Source organism: Jaculus jaculus, chromosome 1, assembly GCF_020740685.1.
Source record: "Jaculus jaculus isolate mJacJac1 chromosome 1, mJacJac1.mat.Y.cur, whole genome shotgun sequence".
Taxonomy (NCBI): domain Eukaryota; kingdom Metazoa; phylum Chordata; class Mammalia; order Rodentia; family Dipodidae; genus Jaculus; species Jaculus jaculus.
In genome coordinates, this window is record NC_059102.1 from 12667402 (window position 1) to 12692935 (window position 25534).

The following is a 25534-nucleotide window of genomic DNA, read 5'->3' on the forward strand; positions in this document are numbered from 1 at the left end:
AAGGCAATGTGAAGGACAGTCATAATCCTTGAATAGAGGCCAAAGGGTCCACTGTATGTTGCAGTGGAGAGCCTAGGATGTTGGATATTCCAGGACTATGGGACTGCTGCCAAGGAGAACTGCTGGATAGGAACAGATTTTCCTCCAGGCTCTAAGCAGCCCAGATAGAGGTGTAATTTGGAACCCAGATATTTCATTACATGTCCCTCATGCCAGACATGAAGTTGCAGGACATGTTTCCTTTGATGGTTTTAGACCTTATATTAGTCCTGACAGTACCTTCTTTTACATTGGGAATGTTTTCTTTGTGCTGAAAGTATGTACCTTGTGATTTCTAGATGGGATTTTGAACTTTGACCTTTTGGGCAGTGTTGTGATTGATTAAAAAAACATGAGGAAGCTTTTTAAAGTTGCACTATGCATTTTGCATCCATGAGCTGGGTGTGAGTCTAGGGGAGCCAAGGTCAGGATGTAGTGATTTGAATAAGATGCTCCCACTGACTTATGTGTTTTGAATGCATGGTCCCCAGCTGGTGGCAATTTGGGAAGTGGAGCCTTCCTGGGGGAGGTCTATTGGGCCAGGTTTAGGGTTATTATAGCCATAACTCCCGTGGCCAGAGCTCAATTCACTCTTGGTGCTTCCTGCCAGCTGCTATGGCCATACCTGATGTCCATCCTCTGCTCTACTCTGCTTTCCTGCCGCGATGAAACTTCCCCTTGAGACTATAAACAAGAATAAACCCTTTCTGCCTGCAGGCTGCTTTTGGGTGGGCATATAATCTCTGCCATGAGAAGGAAACTACAATACCACTCTACCTAAACATGCTTAGAATATGTGAAATCATTTTCTGGTTTTATGAGTATGGGGGATCAAAGTGGGATGCTGAGAACATGAAACCATTTTTTGGTACCGTTCCAAGGGAGTGTAAGAAGAAAATTCCAAGGGTAGGAACTACATCAATTATAGAAGAGTTGAGCCTCTGTTAAGCATATATGTTCTCAGCTAGGTGTAAACCCATTCAGCCTTCATGATACAATCAAATAATTGCTAGGAGGCAGCAATGCAGATTGAAGGGGCTGGCTGGTGGACTGCTGGTATAAGGCCTGGTGAGAGGGTGCGGAGCAGTGCTCCTTTCTTCCTTTTACAAATCTCTTTGTGTGTGTGTGATTTTTTTAAGGAAGGGTCTTCCTCTAGTCCAGACTGACCTAGAATTCACTATGTGGTGTCAGGGTAGCCTCAAACTCATGGCCATCCTCCTACCTCTGCCTTCTGACTGCTGGAATTAAAGACATGTGCCACCACGCCCGGCTTCCTATAAATCTTACCATAATGAGAAGAGCCTAAACTGTCCTTCCTTGTGACTGGAATAATGATGTGACCAGATCCAGGGCTCCCCTCCTGAGTGCTGCCTGCTCACTGGAAGGAAATGCCTCCTCACCTCTGCTGTCTGTCTGAGCTTGGCACATATCCTGAGCCCACTGGGTCCACAGCCTTGTGTGCCCTGTGCGGTCTGTGGTGACAGATCCTGCCCTTGGTCCTGTGCTGTGTAGTGCAGCCTCACAGGCTGGAGAAGCCCTGGCTTCCACAGAGTCCTGCGTGGCGTGGGGGAGGGCCGTAACACCAGCTCATGGGGAGCAGTGGTTGCCAACCTCTGGTCTGGAGAGGGTGACAGTGTGAGCCGGTTTCAGGAACAGTGTGATTAATGAGCCAAGCTGAACACAATTGGACATGCTGAGCCTTGAAATTAGGTCAGGGCGGAGCCGTCTTAAAGGTAGACAGACACCGTAACAATACTGGCACGAATGAAGGCATGGGCTATTTAGCAGTCCAGCATCCTTCCCACTCAATCACTAAGAAAAACAGCTTGAATTGTTTGAGGGCTCAGCACGATGACAGTATGGGAGACGCTTTTAGTAAGTTATGTGATCCAGACCTATAACAGTGTAAAAGGCAGGGTATTGTTAACTCCTTTCTTGCAGCTGAAATGGATACCAGAGGTTAAGAAAGTTGCCTGTGGTAATTGCACCAATAAGCCCAATAGAAGAGCCAGGAGTCAAATCCCACCTTGCTAGATAACACCATATGTCCAATTCACAGTGATCCTGAGAGGACAGGGACCGCGTTGGTTGTTTCCATTGTTACCTCTGTATTTGTTCCAGTATTAGCTCTCCAAAAATATTTTTGGATGGCCAAAGAGCTATTCATACAGAAATGACAGTATCCTGAGCAGAATATATGCAGAATGCTAGGATGCTATAGGGGAAGACGCTAATATCCAGTAAGTGAGATGCCCACAAGTACTTATTAGTCTTTGATTTAGAGGGGTACCATTTCGGGATCCTCATTGCAAAAGCCCAGGCATTTCCACAAAGTTGAGGGAATGAAGGTGGAGGCAGGAGGGTCTCCATCAGCAGAACTTTGAGGTTAAGTCATCGTTGCATTTATCAGTTTTCCCTGTTTCTGTTCGGGACCAGTGCTGTGGCTTGCATGTGCACTGTCCCCATAGGCTTGCGTACCTGATGTCCAGCTGGCAGTGGTTTTGGGAGGCTGTAGAAACTTTCAGGTTGGAGCTTTGGGAGAGGATGTGGGTTGCAGAGGGCAGGCTTGGAGGTTTTATGAACCAGCCCCACTTCCTGTTCATGCTGTGCTTCCTGACCATGGGTGCAGTGTGGCCAGCAACCCCCTGTTGGTTGCCACAACATCTTTCCTTCCTTGCTGGACTTTATCCTCTAGAACTGGAAGCTCAGTGAAACCCTTCCTCCTTTAAGCTGCCGCTTCTTAGGTATTTGGTCACAGCAATAAAAATACCTGATATAGTAAGGTATCATTTGAAGAATGGATGATGTGATTTCAAATCTATTCTGCCTTCTTGGGTTTTGTATATGGAAGCTGAAGTCCAAGTAACTTGCAGTAACCCGACCCAAATCACCCAATGATCAAGTGGTAGGATCTAAAATACCTCATCCTCAAGACTTTGAACAAATACTCGAAGTCTCCAAGATTGTTTTGTTTTTTTTCTTTCCCTTCTGAACAGTGAATTACAAGGAGTGACTAAGAAAGACCCTTAGTGGGTTTCACAATGATTAGACCATCTCATGAGAAAGCCCAGTACACTGAGGAATTCCTTTCCAAGTCACAGCTCATCTTATCCTTGCAGAAATCTCAAGAGGAACGATATTATTATCTCACCATTTTTTAAGAGCAGAAAACTAATAGTAACATCTCAAGGGTTGTGTATCCTGCAAGCAGCTGTTTCTCTCAACATTGCAGGAAATGCAACACCAGCTCAGCCATCCTGTCTGTTCATTTCGTATTTCTTCTGTTGACAATAGGAACATTCTAATCTAAGGAGGCATGCTTGGAAGAAGGGAGGCCAAGAGATCCTGTTTATTATTTAGGCAATGGTTTCAGCGATGACTTTCATATGAACCTTATCAGTGTCAAACCAGAGTTTACTAACACTTCGCTAACTTATAAACAGCCTCCCAAACACTTATTTTCGTGCGTATACAAAGAAACACATATAAACATTTCAAAGCATGTCTGGTAGACAATTAATTTCTTTCCTTTGGGAAAATATCCAATTGATGATAATAATGAGGCAATACATATTTTAGAGATAAATAATATTAAAATGATAGTCCGGTCTTGTTCAGGAATGTGGGATGCTTAGAAATTGTCATTAAGATACTATGCAGTGAGAGATCCGTTTCTAGTATGCTCTGTGGAGTACACCAAGGAACTGAGAGGGGGGTGGGGCATGAGGTGGTTTTTTTTTTGGTTTATTTTTAAATTTATTTCTAATCTTCAGGAAAACAAAGAAGTTTCTGGAAAGATCTTTTTCATCTTCTTCCACTTCTAAAGAGCTATGTCGTTCTAAGAATTCTTTCTGCAAACACCTCCAGATGTTTTTCCTTGTCCCATTCCTATGCTTTCTTCTGTCTCCCATCTCTCCTTTGTACGTGAAGCAGGCGGATAAGGTGGTGGCTAGGCCATTGAGGGGAGAAAGGCAAACATAATTATCATGGGCTTATGACTTCGGTGCTTCCAAAACAAACATCATCCCACGCATACTCCCTCGCTATGTGGTCCATCTTTGGAATCTTCCAGAAGGAAACCCTGCATCATTATGTCATCATTGTCTTCAGCTATATAAAACTAGCACCATTTCTCAGTGTCAGGCCAATACATCTTTGGATAAGTGGATCAAGAAAGACATCTGAAAAGTCAAATCTATGGGGGTTGACCTTGATGGAGCATGACTGATCATACTGAGCTGGGGAGATAGCTTAGCAGTTAAAGGAACTTGCTTGCAACCCTTCCAGCCTGGATTTGATTGCCCAGACCCACATACCTCTGGATGCAAAGTGGCATATATAGCTATAATCCCAACACACCTCACCTCAGCTCACCTCACCAGATGGTATCGGTTGCTCTGGCAGATGGAAAGACAATGTTGTTACACATCTCTAGCTCTCTACCCTGCCATTCTTATTTCCTTGGCCAAATCAAGTCACGTGGTCTTGCTTAACCTCAGAGGGTAGGTAGGGCAGTGCCATCCTATTTGCTGTGTGCCAGGAAAAAAGGAGAGAGAGAGGATGAGTTGATGTCTGTGTGGCATTCCCATAACTCATCTCATGATGCCAGGGAGAAAAGATGTCTTTGATGACTTTGTGTGTGTATGTGTGTGTGTGTGTGTGTGTGTGTGTGTGTGTGTGTGTGTGTGTGTACACATGGGGGCCAAAGGACAATCACAGAGCACTTTTACTCTCCTTCCAGCCTCTGTGACAGAAGGCAGAGCCAGGAGGATCCAGAAGCGCTAAGCAGCCATGGCAAGAAGTTCTGTGGTGGTTTGAATTTATGCCCCCAACGGACTCAAATGTTTTATTAAAGCAGTAGGTTGGATTTCAAACTGAATGGCTGGAAGAGGTGTATCACTGGGAAGGAATCCTGGGGTCCAACTTAAAGGTGTTACTGGGGGCAGATCTGTGGCCAGCCTACAGGTCTGCAGAGTGTTGAGCTCTGTCTGGGCTCCCAGAGTACGCTTGCTTGTGGTGCTTGTGGTGGTTTTACTCTGCATGGATTTGGTAAAGGGGCCCAGCTTCTGCTGCCACTATGGAACTTCCCTTGGCTCTGGAAGCCTGAAATAAATGCCATTCCTCCCACAAGCTGTCTGCTTTGGAGGTTCATCCCAGAAGCATGGAGCTGGCTATGACAAATACCTTGTTTCTAAAAGGTAGCTGGGAGTCTGGAGAGATGGCTTAGTGGTTAAGGCACCTACCTGTGAAGCTTAAGGAGTCATGTTCAACTCCCTAGGTCTCATGTAAGCCATACATAAAAAGTGACATAAGTGCACAAAACTGCACATGGGCACAAGGTGGTGTGCATGTCTGGAGTTTGATTACAGTGGCTGGAGGCTCTGGCACACCAATTCTCTCTCTCCCTCACTCTCACTCTCTCTTGCTTAAAAATAAAGGCTAAGTCTCCTACGCTTTCCTCAAAAAGAAAAAAGAAAGAAAGAAAAAAGAAAAAGGAGGCTGGAAGGAGAGTAAAAATACTCTGAGGTTGTCCTGGCACACAGTAAATAGGATGACGCTGCCCTACCTAGCCTCTGAGCTTAAGCAAGACCACGTGACTTGATCTGGCCAAGGAAATAAGAATGGCAGGGTAGAGTGCTAGAGATGTGTAACAACATTCTCGTTCCATCTGCCAGGGCAACCGATACCACTTGGTGAGCTGAGGTGAGGACCGTATCGGTGCAGGATAGCCATGCTCATCTGAGATGGCCGTATGTCATATGGTAGAGGTTCACATGGATAGTGGCCCAGGCCTGGATGTCCATCTGTGGGGAAATACTGGACTCGACAGCAATTGCCTTCTGAGATTCCTTTCCTTTCCACAGTCCCAGGTCAATGAAATTTTAAGTTGGAAATCAACTTCAGTGGCTTGCTGAATAGTGCTTCTTTGATGTCTTTTTTATTTTCTGATTTGTACTCAATGATCCTTCTAGGCAACTCTGTTAGATGAATCATGTAGAATTGTCTTAGCAGTAAGGTACTTGCCTGCAAAGCCTAATGACCCAGGTTCAATTCCAAAGGACCCACATAAGCCACATGTACATGGTGGTGCATGCATCCAGAGTTTGTTTGAAGGGGCTAGGGGCCCTGGCTTGCTCATTCTCTCTGTGTCTGCCTCTTTCTCTTTCAAATAAATAAATAAAAGTAATTTTAGAGAATGGGTACACCAGGGCCTCCAGTCACTGCAAATGAACTCCAGATGCATGAGCCACCTTTTGCAACTGGCTAACGTGGGTTCTGGGGAATCGAGCCTCAAACTGGGGTCCTTAGGCTTCACAGACAAGCACTTAACCACTAAGCCATCTTTCCAGCCCTAACTCACTCTTTTGTTATGGAGAAAGAAGGAGGAATAGAATGAATGAGGAAGAAAAAAAGGAAGTGGTGTGGCCTTTCACACAGTGTTGTCTTCACACTCTCCATTCCATGGAAATTACGAGTAACATGGACCGTACATTCTGCTTCTCTTCTCTCCATTCTCTTTGCTCTTTCTCTGTCCTTCTTTCCTCCCTCCCTCTCTCCCTTCCTTCCCTTCAGCTCCCTGCTGCTTCTGAATTTCGTGTGGGAAACCACCGACTGGACATCTTCCACAGTGGTCTCCAAGAAGGGACACAGCAACTCTGGAGGGATGTAACGGACTTCTTTTGGGGGTTCTACTTCTGAACACGTGCCATTTGGACATGGTGCCTGGCCATTAGGGAGTGTGGTGGTGGGGGAGTGTGGCCAGGGAACATAGTCAAAGGCTGTGGGGAGGCCGTACTTAGGGCCGCTATCTGAGTCTGCTCCCAGCACACAGAGAGAAATCCTCTCTCTGCCCTGGAACCCCCATCCTAGCTGAATAGCTCCAGCTTATCTTTAAGGAGATTAGCCAGCTTCCAGCTCATGGCTGGCTTTCTTTCTGCACCCAAAGGCCTGGCAGATCAAAGCCTACATGACTTCACATGGCTAGTGGCTTATCTCCTGCCTGTCCTGAGACCGCTGACCTCTCAATTAGGGTTTTACAACAATTTCTCCTGAGGGTGGGGGGGGGATCCTCATAGGCTCTGACCCCACTGGTTGGGCGGCCTGTCAGGGAAGCTTAACGTGTAATTAGGCGATGGGTTTTCAGTTCTCTTAGAAAGAATTAATATATATATGTATATGTCCAAGTGTCCTAGGGCATTCTGTTTTTCAAATCTAATGAGGTGACAGTGGAATTCGTTAGCTCAGTATGACTTCATTAAGGTTTAATGCTAACCCTGCTCTCAAGTCCAGAGGGCTATGGCACACGGAAGGAGACAGTGGTAATCCAACATAGAGTGATGGATGTATCTCTGAACATTCCTTTGTCCCTCTGTCTGGGAGACCTGCCACTCACCCCTGGTTCGTATCAGCCTCCTTGGAGTTTCCTTCCAAACATGGCCTGCTGGTTTGCAAGTTTTGCATTGACTGCACTGAAAATGAATACTAAAGGAAGTTATTTGTATCCAGGCACTGAAAAGTTCCCTGGAAGACATGGGCTTTTCAGACAGATGTTTTAAGCCAGTGAATGATGTATTTACCATTTTTCTTAAACTAGCAGATAAATTCCTTTTATTGAACCGCTGGGCCAGTTACTCTGGAAGGGATCAGAGACATATATGCCACGTCTCTCCACTTGAGGACCTGACCCTGTCCTGAGGAGGAGAGGGGCTCAATGAAGGTGAATAGTCAAGTGTTAGTCTATTCCAATAGCTGAAAGCTCAGGTCTGAGTACAGCTTGACTTGAATCGGAGCTTTGCTCATTAGCATCTATGTGCCCATGGGAAGGTGACTGAACTCCCTTAGCCTGGGGTTTCTTTGTCAATAAACTTGGGAATAACATCCTTAAATTACATCACAGAGTTGTTATAGGATCACATGACATAAAGTATGGGCCAGTATGTGGCATATGGAAAATTCTCAGTAAATGGTCCTTGGGGTCATTTTATATCATTGTGTAAATTCAAGAAAGCTTGTGGCTAAGGAACTTTCTGAAAGGCTGGTGGCAGACAGGAGCAAGAGCTGGGTACTGGAGGGACAGCAGTGAGCTCTGGGGGCCACTTGCTGCTTTCCTAGTCATTCATATCTTATCTGCCTGCAAGAGTTGCTGAGAATTACTGAGACAGCCACCATGTCAGTTAGCTGGATCGGTTACAGATGAGGGTCAGTTGTCATTTCCATCATAAAATCCATGTTTCATGGATTTAAGGCTTGGAATTTAAAATGACATGGGGCTTAAACTCTACTTAACGCTTTTGATTTAAAACCTACTCAGAGAACAAGAGTTCTTAAGCCCGCATGGCAGATAATACCATGGCAGGCTCTGGGGTATAAGTTACCTTTGAAAATGAATTCCGTGTCTGGATTTGCAATGACAAATAGCTTTAAACAAAGAGTCATAAAAAGTCAACACTTTTAAAGAGCAAATAATTGGCCACATTTTCTTTGTGTATGGACAAGTAACTAGGCCCTTGGAAAGAGTTTATTTTTGGACATTTTAGTAAAGGCCTTCCAATATGGCTACTTTGGAAGATAGCAGTTTAAGCCGAGGAAAGGGAAACATTTTCACTGATTTCTGGGTCCCTAAAGGCATATGTTTAATTATTTACATTTTATATGAAATTTTATTCTAAAGACTAAAATACATTACATGTGATCTAAGTTAAGTATTTTGTCTTTTGGCTTATGCATCAAAGATTTCCTACAAGTAAATATGCCTCTGTGAGTAGACTGACCATAAAAATGTTTTATTTAAAAATAATAAGATCAGTATCCCATAGGAAGTATCCAATAGCTGGAGTCAGCAAGGAACATCTAAGGTTCTGTTAAGAAGAAAAGATGGCACTGATTTTGACTTTGGAGATGTGAACTTGCTCAGGGAAATTTCAGGGGACAGTTTGGAGAGTTTGAAACGCCTCCAAAAAGTGCTCCTAATGTAGTTGAATGCAGAATCGCTCCCTCTTGTTTGGTGTAGCATCCAGGCGCATCTGTGCTGTGTGCCAGTGAGGCAATAGGGTTTAAGACGGTGGGCTGCACCTTCTTATTCACAGACATGCAAACCTCCCGTGGCCTTTTAGTTTCCATTTCCCAGCATCCAATGAATTATTTTCTTACCTCAGACTGCCTTCATAATAAGCAAGTTCTAAGGGAGAGCATCAAAGGCTTAGGCAAGGCTGATAAGATTCATGACTCACCTGATGGATTGGCTACCATTGACTCACTCTGGTAGCTAGGGGCCAGCAGGCCATACAGACCTTATGGATTACTGTGGAGATTTATGAAAGCTAAGATTTCTCATTTATTTCTGGGAGAGACTAGGAAATCATGTCGACAGCCCCGAGGCCTTCTTCTCAGACTCAGGTAGCGTCTACTGCCCAGCCTGTAACCCTGGCCTGGCCTTGGAGCTTGCGTTGACCTCTGATGTGGTAGAAGTGTACACGTTCTGAACCCTTGGTCTCTAGGCTACATGGACTGGCTGCGTCTGTCCTCATGGAATATTCCAGCTCCCACAGCTGGGTTAGTAAATACTAAGAGATTACATGGAAAGAAAGGCTGTTTGGACAGTGGGCGCACAGACCTCCAACATGTGAGTGAGGTCACGTCTGGTCCCTAACACCAGTGAAGCACTGGCTGCTAACAGCTGCTACACCAGCGAGCAAGCAAGACCAGCAGAGTTTGCCAGCCAACCCACAGAAAACAGTGATGGACGTGGTCTTATCAGGAGTCCATGGTCAAGTCTGACCCTGTCCATGGACCAGGTTTTGTAAATGATTTGTTTGTGTGGCACCTCCGTCACTCGTTCATTTTACATGTCACCTCTGGCTGTTCGGTGCTACGAGAGACTTGAGTAGTTGCCACGAAGGCCACACGGCCACAAAGCCTGAAGCTCTAGAGCTTGCCCTTTACCAAGGTTCACCTGTCCTGGCCATGCTTAAGCCACTAAGTTGGAACATGTTTTGTTATCAGCAATAAGTAACATATAGAAGTAGATTATTAGTTGGTTGCATTATACATGTTGTTATGTATTAATAAAGAGATGTTACATGTGAGGGTAGATAGATGACTATATATTATATATGAGGTTATATAATATATATGGATATAGAATCTATATATATCTGCTGGCTATGGAGGATTAGTCTCACCTCCACAACCATGTGAGTTTCTTTATAATAAATCTCACTCCCTCTCTCCATATATATGATCTATATGTATATATGTGAGTATATATCTATATATAATATGTGAATATATATCATATAGAGTATATATATTATCTTCATATAACATATCTGGACATATACAATATATATATTCATAGCTATAGATTAATCTATATATGATATATGGGTAGATACATTTTATATATAGATAGATTATGTGTATGGGGAGAGAGATAAAGAGAGTAAGATTTATTATCCAAAAAGCTCATATGGTTGTGGAGCTGAGAAAACTAACCCTCCACAGCGGGCAAGCTGCAGACTCAGGAGAGGTGGTACTCTTGTTCCAATCTCAGTCAAAAGGCCCCAGAGTCACAAGAATCAATGATATAGATTCCAGTCCAAAAGCTAATAAGTTTGAGATCCTAGAAAAGCCAAGGTTATGTTTCAACTGGAGTCTCAAGCAGGCAAAGATCACCTCCCAGCTAGTGCAGCAGGCAGGAAGCCACCCCTCGGGGACGGTGAGCACATTTGTCGGGTTCAGGCCTTAGCTGATTGGTAAAGGCCCGTCCATACTGGGGAAGGCAATCTGCCTCTTTTCACCCATCCAAATGTTATTCCCATGCAGAAACACCCAGGGGAATGTTTGCCTACAATCTGAGCACCCCAGAGTGTAGTCAAGTTGACATACAAGATTCACCATCACATTTGGCATCTCAAAGTGTGATATGACAGAGACAGGAACAGACTCCTACAATTGGTGACAATGGCCTTAATAAAAGACAGTAAATATGTGAATGTCACCATTCATAAGGGCTGGAGAGAAGGTGACAAACTGTTCAAGAGGCTGCCCGTGTCAGGCATTGGTGGGACAATGGTCCATATCATCATCTATGTACCTTTATTACCTCCTGAGTGCACAGATTTGGCTACGGAACCTGTGGGACAGAAAATTGCAAATGCTACCTGGCTGCTAGCTGCATGGGACTTACCTGTGGAGAGAGAAAGAAGAAGTAACGAAGGAGCAACTTGCAGGTTATAAGCAGAATCTTGAAACACAAAGGGCCGGGACATGCTTGCTTGGGAAATAAGAACAGCTCTCATTCAAGCCTAAAGAAAACCCCCAATGAGGAACAAGACCTGGGCCTAAACTGAGGCAAGGCCATTAGATCCTTCAGGAAGGCCTCAGAAAGCTTGGTGCTGGTGCTTTATAGGCTCTCTCTCAAGTAACTAAGAGGACCCCTCAGAATCTTAGGGAGTATCCCACACAGGTTTACATGCAGCCCAAGGTAGAGCAAGGTCTGACTTAGAAAAGAATCATAGCTATGATGGGGACTGGGGCACTCAACTCCAATCAGAGTCAAGAGAAAAACCACAAAATTTTAAAGGCATAGTATTGTTGAAATTACTACAACTTGAACCAAAGAGGGCAAAGACAGTCCAAAATGAAAGACAGCCCCTTGGCCTCTCACTTTTGATGGACAGGAAATGGCTCAGTCGAAAACATAATATTTTATGGGAGAAAAAGAACTCAGGTGGCAGTGCCAAGGTCCCAGGGAGTGGAGCCAAGGACCAAGGGGAACATTCATCATGGAATTTCCATGGGAGGCAAAATGGACCTTGTCAAGGACCATTCCAAATTGCTGGAGTAGGGAAATTTGCTGGATTTCCAAATTCCAAAGATCAGTGGCTGAATGGGCCTCTCATTCCTTCCTGTTTTGAGTGGAATTGCCCACTGAAGTATTCCCGTCCATTTCACCTTACTTTTTCACAGAAGGTTCAGCACCTCTACTTAGTTTGTAGTCCCTGACTCCAGGAGAGCTGTGTGCACCTGAGGAACGGCAGCTGACTCACCTCGTCTGTATCTTCAGTTAGTCAGAACCTTGGTCTTGAGACTGAGATGGACATGTCAGGGGACAGGAATTCTGGGCAAGGGGTGATCATATTTTGAATGTGGGAAAGAATAAAAAAAAACTTTCTAGCATCTCCTACTTGGGCACAAAATTATTATTATTATTTTTTTTATTTTTTTTTGTTTATTTATTTATTTGAGAGTGACAGAGAGGAGGAGGAGAGAGAGACAGAGAGAGAGAGAGAGAGAGAAATAATGGGCAAGCCAGGGCTTCCAGCCACTGCAAACGAATTCCAGACGCGTGTGCCCCCTTGTGCATCTGGCTAACGTGGGACCTGGGGAACCGAGCCTTGAACCGGGGTCCTTAGGCTTCACAGGCAAGCGCTTAACCGCTAAGCCATCTCTCCAGCCCAAGGGCACAAAATTATTTAAGAACCCCGCAGACCTAGCAGGACTGATTTTGGGGTTTGCTTTGGAAAACAGAATATGGCCTGTGGAACATTAAGGATTTTCAGGCCTTGGGACATAAGAGACTTTGCAGCATCCACTTTTGCCCTCTTGGAACATTACCATCCATGTATGAGAGAGCCCAAGATGAATATTCTCATGGACAGAGAGGTCCAGTCAACAGCCAGTCCCAAGGACCTAGACAGCGTGGTAGGTGATCTTAGAAGCCACAGCTGAGGGGCTGAGGGCCAGCTGCCTTAACCATGCAAATGAGCCCTGCAATAGTTATCTTACTGTCGGGACAGAAAACAAAACCCTGACCCAAAGCAGCCTATGGGAGGAAAGGGCTTGTTTTGGCTAACACTCTGGAGGGGAGGTTTCGTCATGACATGGCAGAAGAGAAGCTAGGCATTGCATCTTGTCACATTCCCTGGGAGGTAGAAACAAATGTGAGTTAGCTAGCACTAGCAAGGGGGAGCCGGCATTGACACCCCAAAGCCCACCCCTAGCAACATTCCGCCTGTAGCAAGGATCCATCTCCTCAATTGCCACCAGCTGGGAAGCACATTGGGCTACAGAGGACATCTCGTTCAGACAATTACAAGCCCAGGTAAAATTAGACCAGCTACAGGAAGCAATGCACCGTGGTTGTAAAAAACCTGCATTTGGGGGGCTTTATTATATAGCCAAAACTGATACCCTTCCAACTTGTTATTTTGACATTTTCATGGATGAGGGAAGTGTAGCTGGCATAACAGTATATTTAATATTGCCACCTATGCAAAAATAATTATGCCATACAGGTTTTAACATAGCCCCTTTCTTTCTGCTAAAATCTATCAGAAACACAACCATTCCATTAACCTGAGTTTATTCAGGATTATCAATACATATTCAGACCCAAGAGCTAAACAGAATAATTCTAAAATAAGAAGTCCCACACAAACACACACACAAGCATATAAACTCACCAGGGACTTGTAAATTAGGAGCAAGAATTCCTAGCCTGTCTTCCTTGGACAATCTGGAGAGAGACACATTTACCTTTCAGGAGTCATTGGCCAGGCAAGCTGAGAAAAAGCATTATTCAGTGGTAACAACACTGTCACCACATTAAAGGCAAAAAGGAATTTAAGGTCATTGTTTGAAAGTGTGGCCGACTGTGATCTTGCTACTAGAAAATTAAAATAGAGCCTGACACTCGAACAAAAGTATTCATGAGTGAATAGATCTTTCTCCCCCTCAATGGAAAAGAAATTTATATAAGCAGTGATGAATTTCCTTGTCACTACGTTTTAGCAGAATGAGGGCACATAGAAGCTGTAGGAATGTTCAGTTGGCCACTGGGGGGTTCTTGTGTTTACTGGCATTTTGCCCATGCTGGACCTACACGAGGCAGTCTGGTTTATGCCTCTGCTTCTGTGTACAAGAAGACACAAGATACCCCACCTTCCCCCCTCCCCCAGGGCTTGGCATGGTTTAACTTGTGGCTGCTCTTAGAATGCAGAATGTGACCGATAACTCCAGGATTAGATGCTATTTCAGAGATTTGTGTGGCATCACATACTCTTTCTTGCCAGGTTCCAGAGTGTAACTTAGCCACTTGCTGTGAGATGTGGGGCAGCTTATGTAATCTCTCTGAATCTCAGTATCTCACCTTTGAAAGAACTGCCTAACAGAAGGGATTGGAAAATTAGCCATGATGTGGGCAGAACACTTCAAAAGGAGTGTGGCATGTAATAGCCCTTCCCTTATGGGATTTAAAAAATTATTTATTTATATGCAAGTAGAAGTGGGGGTATGGGTATACCAGAGCCTCTTGCCCCTGCAAATGAACTCTAGATATACATGCTACTTTGTGCAACTGGCTTACTTGGGTACTGAAGAATCAAACCCAGACTTTCAGGCTTTGCCAGCAAGCAACTTTAATGAGTAAACCATTCCGCCAGCCCCTCCTATGGGATTTTTATAAGGACCTCACAAGCGAGCATCTGTAAAGTTCTTAGAACACAGGCTTACATGTGACATGTTTGTTCAGTATGGTCACAATCTAGACTGTTGTCATCAGTAGTCGTCAATCAAACCTTGAGAATTTGTCTTTGGTTGTTTGCATGAGACACGGGGTAAAAAACCTGATCACTTCTTTGGCTTGTTTGTGTTCTTTTAAAAAAGAAAACTTTTTAATTTAATTTATTTTTTTGAGAGAGAGAAAGGAAGGTAGAGAGAAAGAGTGGGAAAGAGAGAGGATGGTACACCAGGGAAGGCTGCTGTAAACAAACTTCAGGTGCTTGTGCCCCTTTATGCATCTGGCTTAGGTGGGTCCTGGGGATTCGAACCTGGGTCCTTTGGCTTTGCAGACAAGTGCCTTAACCGCTAAGCCATCTCTCCAGCCCTTATTTATGTTTTAGAGGTGGAGTCTCTATGTTGCCCCGGCTGGTCTTAATCTCATAATCCTCCTGCCTCAGCCTCCCAGCTGCTGGGATTACAAGCATGAGCCACCACACATGGCCTTAAAAACCTGATTGTTTTTGTCCAAGTAGGCAAAGCATACTTGGGTTCTGTTTATCCATGTGCACTGAGGCTTGCTGTGGGCACCTTGCTACTCTGGGTCACGCAGGGAGCACATATGCAGGCAGGGGGGAGGAGAGGTGCGTAAACCACATCTTGGGTGGCCTGAGATGGTGTCTGTGGACACTGGTGTTGCCTGAGTGGAGACCATCCCCTCTCCTCCTGACCACAGCAGAGAGCCAGTGTTGGTAAGACCACCCATCGAGGCATGTGTCTTTATCTGAACAAGTGCTGGGCACGGGGACCAGTCAGAAGCCGTCTATTTTTCTCCTCGGGCTCAGAATCTCTGGTCTTGTACTACTGACATCCCAAACCCTCTGTGGCTCTGAAACTGTTTACAGTTTCCCACGGATGGAGCAGGGACACCTGCTTACCTTTAGTGGGGTCCCTGATGATGCCTAAGCCTAGTGGGAAGCTGGGACCTGGAAGTCTCCGAGGGGCCTCAGGGGGATCAAAGGACTCCCAAGAGAGCCACAGCTCACATGGGGCTTGCAAGCTGCCAGCTGATGAAGGAGGTCACTCAGCAGTGGGCCACCAGCACCTTCTAAATGGAAATAGGGTAGTCTAGAGCCAACTGGCCTTGGGTGCACTGGAAGAGTCACGGAGCATAGGGAAATAAGGCTGAGTGGCGTTTGATGGAATTGACTTGACACAAAGTTCCCCAGGCCTACCCCGACCATGCAGAAGAGCTGTTTCCAGTGCAGCGGGGGATTTCCGACATCTTCCTCTTCCCCTTCTGTCTTGACCTGGCAGGTGACTCTTATGTCATCGGGTGTGAGGGAGGAAGGGTGGCAGGCACTGTCCTAAAGACACCTCACTATGTTTGGGGGGAAAAAGAAAGCTTGCACGGGCGTCTACCTGCTCAGCGGAATTAGTAGGGAAAGTAGAGAAAGTCACAAAATCAAGGTGTGTTTCTTTTTAAAGATTTCCATTGACCTCAGCCAAGTTTATTTATTTATTTACTTTAATATTTTATATATTTACTTCAGAGAGCAGAGGAAGAGGCAGAGAGAAAGAGAGAATAAGTGTGCCAAGGCCTCCAGCCACTGCAAATGAACTGCAGATGCATGCACCCCCTTGTGCATCTGGCTTATGTGGGTCCTGGGGAATCGAACCGGGGTCCTCAGGCTTTATAGACAAATGCCTTAACAGCTAAGCCTTTTACTCAGCCCTCAATGTGTGGTTTTAAAAAGAACAGCAGCAAAGGAGAGGGGAGCCTGGGCTGAGATGATAGAGATATCTTTGTTCCTTTCTTAGGACCCTAAACTGCAATCCCCCCCCCACCAGTCATCTCTCCAAGCAACCAAAAGCCTGTTTACAGAGTGAGTAACTGGATTGCTCTGCATAAGCCTTAGGAAACTGAGGCTCAGAGGTAGGACATGAATGAATGCTGACTCAGCATCTGGCTCTTGGAAGCTAGGTTCTTGCTCTGCCCTATGTCCTTGTGACATTTTCCAGCCTCTGTCTTACTCCATGGTGACAGAAACTAGTCTGGGCACTGCCTCAGATAACAGGGATGACCATCTTTGGTCTCAGGTACCTGCCAGGAGACTAGGTGAGTCCATGGCTGGGTGAGAGTGAAGGTTCCTGGGGAGAAAGATCATTCCTCATTGCTGTCCATGCTTTTATTAAAATTTGGACCTTCCAGAGGAGATTGTGGTGCCTTGTAACCTTTGGGATACCACAAACAGGGTCCCATAGAACAGACATGGCCTGGAGACTTTAACTGATCCTCTCTTCTACAGGAGAAGTCTTTGCCCCAGCCCTACACAAGTGAAGTGGGAAGATGGACACACACACACACACACACACACACACACACACACACACACACACACACACACACACACATCCCTAGATCCTCTGGGCCATGCCCAGAAGAGCCCAGGATGCCCATCTCTCACTCCATGTCAGAAGGGTTGAGATAAAAACCTCTCTTGCAGGAGCTTGGAGAAGATAGACGTTTCTGGGTCATGCTAAGTCTCAGTTTGTGTTGTGAAAGACAAAGAGGGAGGGCTGAGGAGATGGCTTAGTAGTGAAGGCACTTGCTTACAAAGCCTAATAACCCAAAATCAATTCCCCAGGACCCACATAAAGCCAGATGCACAGTTGTGGCGGTTTGATGCAGGTGTCCCTCATAGACTTAGGTGTTCTGAATGCTAGGTTCCCAGCTGATGGAGATTTGGGAATTAATGCCTCCTGGAGGGAGTGTATTGTTGGAGGCGGGCTTATGGGTGTTATATCCAGTTTCCCTTTGCCAGTGTTTGACATACTCTCCTGTTGCTATTGTCCACCTTTTGTTGGACAGGGGGTGATGTCCACCCTCTGCTCATGCCATCATTTTCCCCTGCAATTGTGGAGCTTCCCCTTGAGCCTGTAAGCCAGAATAAACCTCTTTTACCCACAAGGATGCTCCTAGTTGGGTGATTTCCACCTGCAATGCAAACCTGACTGTATCAACAGTGCACAAAGTGGTGCATGCATCTAGAATTCATTTGCAGCAGCTGGAGGCCTCCGTGTGCCCATTCTATTTGTCTCTCTTTCTGTGTTGATCTCTCTCTGCTTGTAAATAAATACATAAAATATTTTTACAAAAAAAAAAGAGAGGGGGAGGAAAAGAAAGGGAAAGTGTCCCGAAGTCAACATGAAGAGACCGAAGGAGCTGTCCTCCAAACATCAGAAGATGAGGTCACAGAGGAGAGCTGCCTCATTGCTCCAGCTTCCTTTGACCCTCAGATTTCTCTCTCTGAAAAAGCACAATAAAAGCAATCTATCATTCAACAATGCTTGGACAGACATCTACCAGGTGCCATAGAGCATGTAGGAACTTCCATCTACATGAACTTGACACTTTGTCACTCACAGCCTTGGGGAAGGCTTGCTCATTTTATAGGTAAGGATATAGACAACATTTTATGATTGTTGTGAAGGGGCTGGGAAGATGGCTTAAGGGCTAAAGGCACTGGCTTGTAAAGCCCGAAGGCCCATGTTTGATTCCCCAGTACTCACATAAAGTCAGATGTACAATGGTGCACGTGTTTGGGTTTTGTTAGTAGTGGCTGGAGGTCCTGGTGTTCTCTCTCTCTCTCCCTCATCGCTTTCCCTCTCTGAAATCAATTTAAAAAATTGTGCAATCTTCTAAATTAGTAGCAGATGGGGGTTCCTTGATGGTACACTGCCCCCTGCCCATGGTGTGTGACATGAAAGAAGATTTGTATTATCACTTCTTCATTCATTAAGTAGACATTTGTCCAAAGCCTTCTATATGCCAGATTCTGCACTGAGCTAGAGAGACAATGGGAAATAAGACAGTGAGGTCCTGCCAAATTCCTCCTTGCTTTGGGGAAGCATGGTGAGCAACAAGTGTTAGGAAATAATCAATGCAGTGCAAGGCCAACAGTGGCAGAAGGATGGAGTGAGTTGAGGCACCATCCTAACAAATTGTGGATTTTCTCAAATGGACAGCTAGTATGTGTGTGTGTGTGTGTGTGTGTGTGTGTGTGTGTGTGTGTGTAGCATTTATTCTGGTTACCCAAAATTCCTTTGCGGCCAGACTGCATGTGAGCTTTGAATGTCACCCTCCTCCTTGTGCCATCACACCTCTTGTCCCTGTGTAGGACTGGGGACGTCAGGAACCCAGAGCAAGACTGGGCAACCTTGTGCTCCCCGGCCACAGTGACTGGGCCAGACTCAGTCCCTCACAGACTTTAATCTTGAACACGAAGCCTTGTCTGAGATTCCGGCAGATGGGAGAGCACGTAGCCTCTGAGTTATCCTCCCCACTGTCGTTCAAAGGAGGCCAAGCTGCCTTTACCTGTACCTGGGCTGTGTCTAAAGGCCTAAAGACACGTAAGTGTTAATCCCATTGCTTATTAAGAAGCCCTAAGCACTACATGTGCATTTTGTCATATGTCACCTGGTCCATGAGACCAGGGTGACTTAGCTGTGTTTCAGAGATGAGGAAATCAAGGGTCAGGGAACCTCAGGCACCTCCCAATGCCACACAGCTGGCAAATAGCCAGAACAGACATTGGGAGATCCGGTTCCTCTCTGCATTAGTTCGTTTTCTTCTGTTTGTCTGTCTGTTTAGATGTGCTTAGACACAGGAGATGTTGCTGACCATGGAACCACATGACAACAATCAAGGCGTAGGCAGGTAACTTAGGTGGCAGAAGCCTGACCACACCCCCAGGGAGTCCCATGAACCGCTGGCTGGGGGACAGGCCACAGCAACAATGAGCAGAGCTGGGACGCTTCTTTCTCTAGTACAATCTCGTGAATGTGTCCTTCTGAAAGACCCTCACATGGACGTCCTGCTTACTTGTGAACCGGGAGCCCTTCTCCTCTCTCTGTCATTTGGTTTTCTCCACTGTCTACAAAGCGGAAATATTAGTTCTGAGCATGCAGCGTTATACAATACATTCTTTTAAAAATACTTATTTATTTATTTGTATGTGTGTGTGTGTGTGTGTGTGTGTGTATGCCTGTGGGCCTGCATGTTGGGGGTGGGTAGTCTAGTGCCTCTTGCTGCCACTGCAAAGAAATACCAGATGCTTTTGTCTCTTGTTGCATCCAGCTTACGTGGGTGACTTGGGAATTGAACTCTCTGCAAGCAAGCATCTTTAACCACTGAGCAATCTTCCTAGCCCCAGCCCCCTTCATATGCTTTTATAATGTCTATGCATTGTGCATCCTGTATGTCCTACAAAGCTATAAGGACTGCAGAGAGAATGAAATGCAGGGTCCCTTCGCTGATAGAACCCATTTGAGGATTCTCACAGTTTTGGGCAGATAGACTCTTTACCCTGTCGCCAGCAGAAGAGACAGGAAACTTACCTGTTATGAGTAGGAAAACTGCAGTTGTGCTGGAATGCTGGTTCATAGCAACACTTTGGAAAGACGAAAAAGGCACCCTCCGAGAGCTTAGGTGCTGTATTGAGGGTCATTTGCTCCATCTGTGAGTAACAGACTTCAGATGTACTCCTGAATCTGTCTGAGGAGCCCCTGACCAATCGCCATGTCAAGGGATCCCCCAGGACTCTGAACACTGACCAAGAAAACGGCAAAGGGAACTTAACGGGGTGGTTTTGATCATCTTCACTCCTAGATCATCAGGCTTAGTGGGGTGCTCAGCACCCAGCTGACACTAGGAGTAACTTATTAGATTGTCCTGAAGAGGAAACGCCCTGGCCCGCCTACCATTCCTGTGCTGTCTGCCCTCAACCAGGTGTGCCATTCAGCCAAGCTGTCCATGGACCTTTCTGAGGAGGCAGTTGTCAGGTTCCACCAGCACCCCTGAATGGCACACCCATTTCTTGCTGCCAGCTCCCCATGAGCCCTTGCACTTAAGCCATGTGTCTTTAGAAAGATGGAAATGCATTCCCCTCCCCTCCCCCTCCCTCGCCAGCCCTCACCAGTGTGCTCATTTTCTACCTCTCCCTGCCAGCAGGCTGGCTCTATGGTTGATTAGGGCAATGAGGCTTGCATAGGCTTCCTCTGTCCCTCCCCAGCTCCTTGGCACTGAACATTAGCCCACTGTCTATCATCAATACTGTCTGGCACCAGAAGAAAGCCCCTCTCCCTTCCTGCACCCAGCCATCGGGTTGCCTGGAAACCAGGACAGAAGCCTAGAGCATCTTGGGTTTCTTTTTCATTTCTCTGCCAGCTCCCCGAAAGCAAGCGATGTTTGTTTTAAGCAAACCTTTGTACAGTGGAGGCCTGCCTTAACCTTGCCTGGAATGATTTCATCAACCTACGTCAGCATGATGCAGACAGACAGGGACAGCCACTCCGGGCTCAATGTCAGTGTCATCTGGTGATCGGTGCATCAGGTCATAATTAACAGCGAACGCTGAAGAAGGATTGTTTCAGAGGGAGCCAGCACTGGGATCAACCAGCGTGTGTGCGTGCATGTGTGTGTGTGCCCAGGCATGTGTTAAAATTGGCAGTGTTGAGAATTGCAGCTTGCTGGAGCCACGTGCAGAAGGAAAGAGAGATTTTTCTTTTCCCAGTAGAACAAAAGCTTGTCTTGAAAATGAAGGTCTTTTCTGATGTTGCTTGACAAAAGCCACACAATTTGCGCAGGGTGGAGGTGCCAAGACTGCTTGGCTCACCCCCAGCTGGGCCCCGATGGGAAGGTAGATCATCTTTAAAGGAACTGTGGGAGAGGCAAGGGTTCAGACAGTCACAGAGAGGAAGACAGCCTACTCACTCCCACTCTTGGGATTAACACTACGAGGACCAGCGAGAGTTTCAGACAGGACCAAACCTGGCTGCTGTCACCTGTCACATCTTGGCTCATGTCACCTGGAGACTGTGCAATCCAAGGCTGAGGGGATGGCATTTGCACCAGGTGGGACTGGGTTCTATCTTGCGTACAGCTTCCCTGTGTGCCCAAGTAGAACATCTTTTGGGGAACCATCAAATCAGGCTCCACTGAGAAAGCCACTTCCTAGGAGTGCTGAGCCATGTGCCTTGCCTCCTCACTCTACCTGGGCACACTGACTGCATCTTGATTCCACAGATGAGGATGGAGAGGCCCAGAGTGGCCAAGCATGTTGCCTGGGGTCATGTAGCTAGTGAGATGGGGAGCTACAACCTGTGCTCCACAGCCGGCTCAGAACTCACTGTAGGAGAGACTTTATCTGACTCCCTACAGCTACAGGTCCATCATGGACATACTGACGCTCAGGCACAGCTGTCTCTTGGAAAATTCTTATCACCACGAGAATAAGTTGGGAGGGAACTAATGATAGACAGGCATGTAGCAAGGACATAATAATTTCCCAAAAGATACTTGATTGTGAGCTGGAAAGGTGGCTTACTGGTTAAGGCAAATGCTTATGAAGCCTAAGGACCCATGTTCGGCTCTCCAGATCCCAGGTTAGCCAGATGCACAAAGGTGAGGCAAGCGCAAGGCCGTGCATGTCCACTAGATGGCGAAAGCATCTGCAGTTTGATTTTAATGGCTGAGGCCCTGGTGCGCCAATTCTCTCTCTCAAAACAAATAAATAAACAAATAATTATTTTTAAACAAATGAGATACTTGTTGTATATTTATTTATTTATCTTTTATCTGTTGAGACAGGGTCTCATTCACATAGCCCAGGCTGGCCTTGACTTAGCCAAGCCACTTGAACTCCAGCCTCCACCTCCTGAGCTCAGTGATTCTAGTAGTACCGTCACCGTGCTTGGTTTACAGGGGCTGGGGACTGCCCCCCCGGGGCTTCCGCATGCAAGCAAGCGCTCTACAAACTGAGCCACAGCCCCCGCCTCACATGTACTTGTTAGTGAGAATCTGAACTGTGGAATGTTTTCACTGTGTCACGAAGTTCTTTCTCTTTCCTTCCACTACTTCCCAGGCATCCTTGGCCTCTCTGTGTGTGCTTGGTGTCCTTTTCTTCCACAGTACATTTATGTTCTTGCTTGAAGAATATTTCCTAAGAGAGGGACTTACATGTTTGGCTCTTAAACATGGAGGCAGATTGGTTAAGTCACAAACAACTAATGTTTCATCTTAGGAGCCAAGTGCCCCAGAGTCCAGTATTGACCTTGCCACTTTCCTGACTGTATGGCTTACAGCATCTTACTAGCCCTTCTAAATGTCAGTTTCTAATCCATGGATGAGGGATGGTAATAGTTCTACATTGCTGTGAATGATAGAAGAAGCCACATGTCATATGATGGAATATTACCTAACAAGGACGTGTTGGATAAGATGTGGCTGAATTGTATTTTATCACCAACTTGGAGATCATGGGATAGACCAGGCCACAAGGTAGAATAGAAGAAGGCATTAGGAACTACTGGACCTAAGAGAAGGTTCAGGGCTGGAGAGATGGTTTAAGGATTAAGGCATTTGCTTGCAAACTCTAAGGACCCAGGTTTAATTTGCCAGTACCCACCCACCCGTAACCCAGATAAACATGATGACGCATGCATCTGGAGTTCGTTTGCAGTGGCTAGAGGCCCTGGTGTGCCAATTCTCTCTTTCTCTCTCTCTGTATTTGCCTCTTTCTCTCTTTCAACCAAATAAATAAAAATAAAAAATGAGTAGTTTCAGAAGAGGCTTTGCTGATCAGAGGGGTTTGCAACCACCTTTGACCCATGACGCCTTTGCTCTCTATTTTTAATCTTTAAAATAATTCCCATCCTTATGGACAATACCCACAAGCCTGTATCCTTAGTGTGGAAAGATTCTATCCACATAAGGCAGTCGCTTCTACCTAAAGATAGTACACTATAGGTTCCAATGAAAGAATTTCAAGGTATAGCCTCTTCTTAAAAAGCAAGCCCAATATAGTAGTGTATAACCATAATCACAGTACTCTGAAGGCTGAGGCAGGAGGATACAGAGTTTGAGGTTAGCCTGGGCTGTATGAAACCTTGCCTCAAAAAAAAAAAGACTAAGAGGGCTAGAGAGATGGCTTAGCGGTTACGCGCTTGCCTGTGAAGCCTAAGGACCCCGGTTCAAGGCTCGGTTCCCCAGGTCCTACGTTATCCAGATGCACAAGGGGGCGCACGCGTCTGAAGTTCGTTTGCAGAGGCTGGAAGCCCTGGGGCGCCCATTCTCTCTCTCCCTCTGTCTTTCTCTCTGTGTCTGTCGCTCTCAAATAAATAAATAAAAAATTTTTAAAAAAGACTAAGAAATAAGAAATAGTTCTACACCTTCCATTCTATTCATTCAGAGGCAATGGGGGAAGAAGTGTGGGGTTATTGTGTTAAGTGCCACCCTGATGAGGGACAGATTCTTCTGATGTTTTTATTTGTGTGTGTGAGTGTGAGTGTGCACACATGCATGCACCTATGCACAAAATGAATCATAACGTCTTCAGGCATTTTTTGGCATCATTATAACTTTGTTCCTTTCTTTGTAAGCATCTGAAGGGTTCACAAAGGCCAGATACGACATCCAGTTACAATACACTGAAGAAACAGACCCTCCTTTCCGTGCTCACATAGCTGAGGACTGCACTGAGCCTCATACAGCCCAGACCAGCGCTTCGTAATGCCCTGGGCTCACACAGCAGGTCTGGAGTACAATGTCGATCTCTGTGCTGTCGGCTGAAGTAGGGCCCTAAAGCTGTGGAAAGAACTGGTTTTCTAGCCCTTGTCTCTCTCTTCCAGAGCCCCAGTTGCTTTGTAAGACCCCACACCTACTGCACTTAGCATCTGGTCCATTGCTGAGGCTCAATTGAAAGATAACTCTTTCAATTTCTCTCTTACCTTTCTCATCCCCAAACCACCTCAGCTCAAAATTGCCTAAGAGGATAATGTAATGTATTTCCCTTCTTGGGAAACGAATTTGCACTTTAATGCAAGCTTCCTGGCACCTCGAAGACCGTTAGAGGCACATGAAGGATAGAGTCTAATGGCCTGAACCTTAGGTGCCAAGATCTAACATCTGGGCTCATCATTTTAAACATATGGTCTATTTCACGTTGTGCCCTCCACCAGCCGGCTGCGCGGTTCTTGCCAGCGTATAGTACAGCCACCCCTCAGCATCTCCCAATGCCAATGCATGGGCTCACTTTTCACCTGAAAGCCACCACCCTCAGTGCTGACGGAGGGAAAGGAGTTCGGACAGGAGTAAGGTGCCTGTGATTTTGCCCACCACACTGTCTGGGTAACCTAGCCACAGGGAGACCCTGAGATCCACGCTAGCTCCTAGCATTCCCGATCGGTTTCTGCCCACAATGCCCCCCTGGGAAGTTATCCTGGAGTAGCTGTCAACGTCCTTGCATCTCCGTTAGATCCTCCCAGAAACTGACGTGGACAGTCCTTCCCTGTCCCTCACTGCCCAGAGAAGAAGTTGACAGTTTCGTGCCCTGCCCAGCCTGCAGGCGCCGAGGGAGCGACGGAGCTGCGACGCAGACTCACCCACCATTCCTTCCCATATTGCTATCCAGTCACAGTGTGACTTTTGGCAAGTCCTCGTAACCTGCGAGGGCAGGGGGAGCTTTTCTGCTCTGACAAATGAAGTCGCTGGCCTGGAAAATCGCTAAGGTGCCTCCCGGGGTTTCTACAGGGACCTCACCCCCACCCCCCGTGAGGGGATCAAGAAGAGGAGCCAGCCTGGCTGGCCTCCCATCTGGACTCTCTGTTTATTTACCCTTGGCGTCTCTGGCAACTGGACAGCATGACCATATGGACTGCCCCACCGCGGGCGGCTCCCCGACAGGCTGCAGTTCTGGAGCTCCCAAAGGAGGGAATTAGCCACGGAGGCCCGGCGGTTTGGTTTTCTGTGACTCTGGGCTTTTGGAAAGCAGTGGTCCTTGGGTGGATCTGAGCAGTACCTGTGAGCACAGACAGACAGACAGACAGACAGACAGACAGACAGACAGACAGCCCGCCCCGCAGAGCATGGTGCTCGCTGGCTGTCTCTCAGCTTCAGCAGCTCTTTACTCAGAAAACACACTGACTCCAGCTCTCA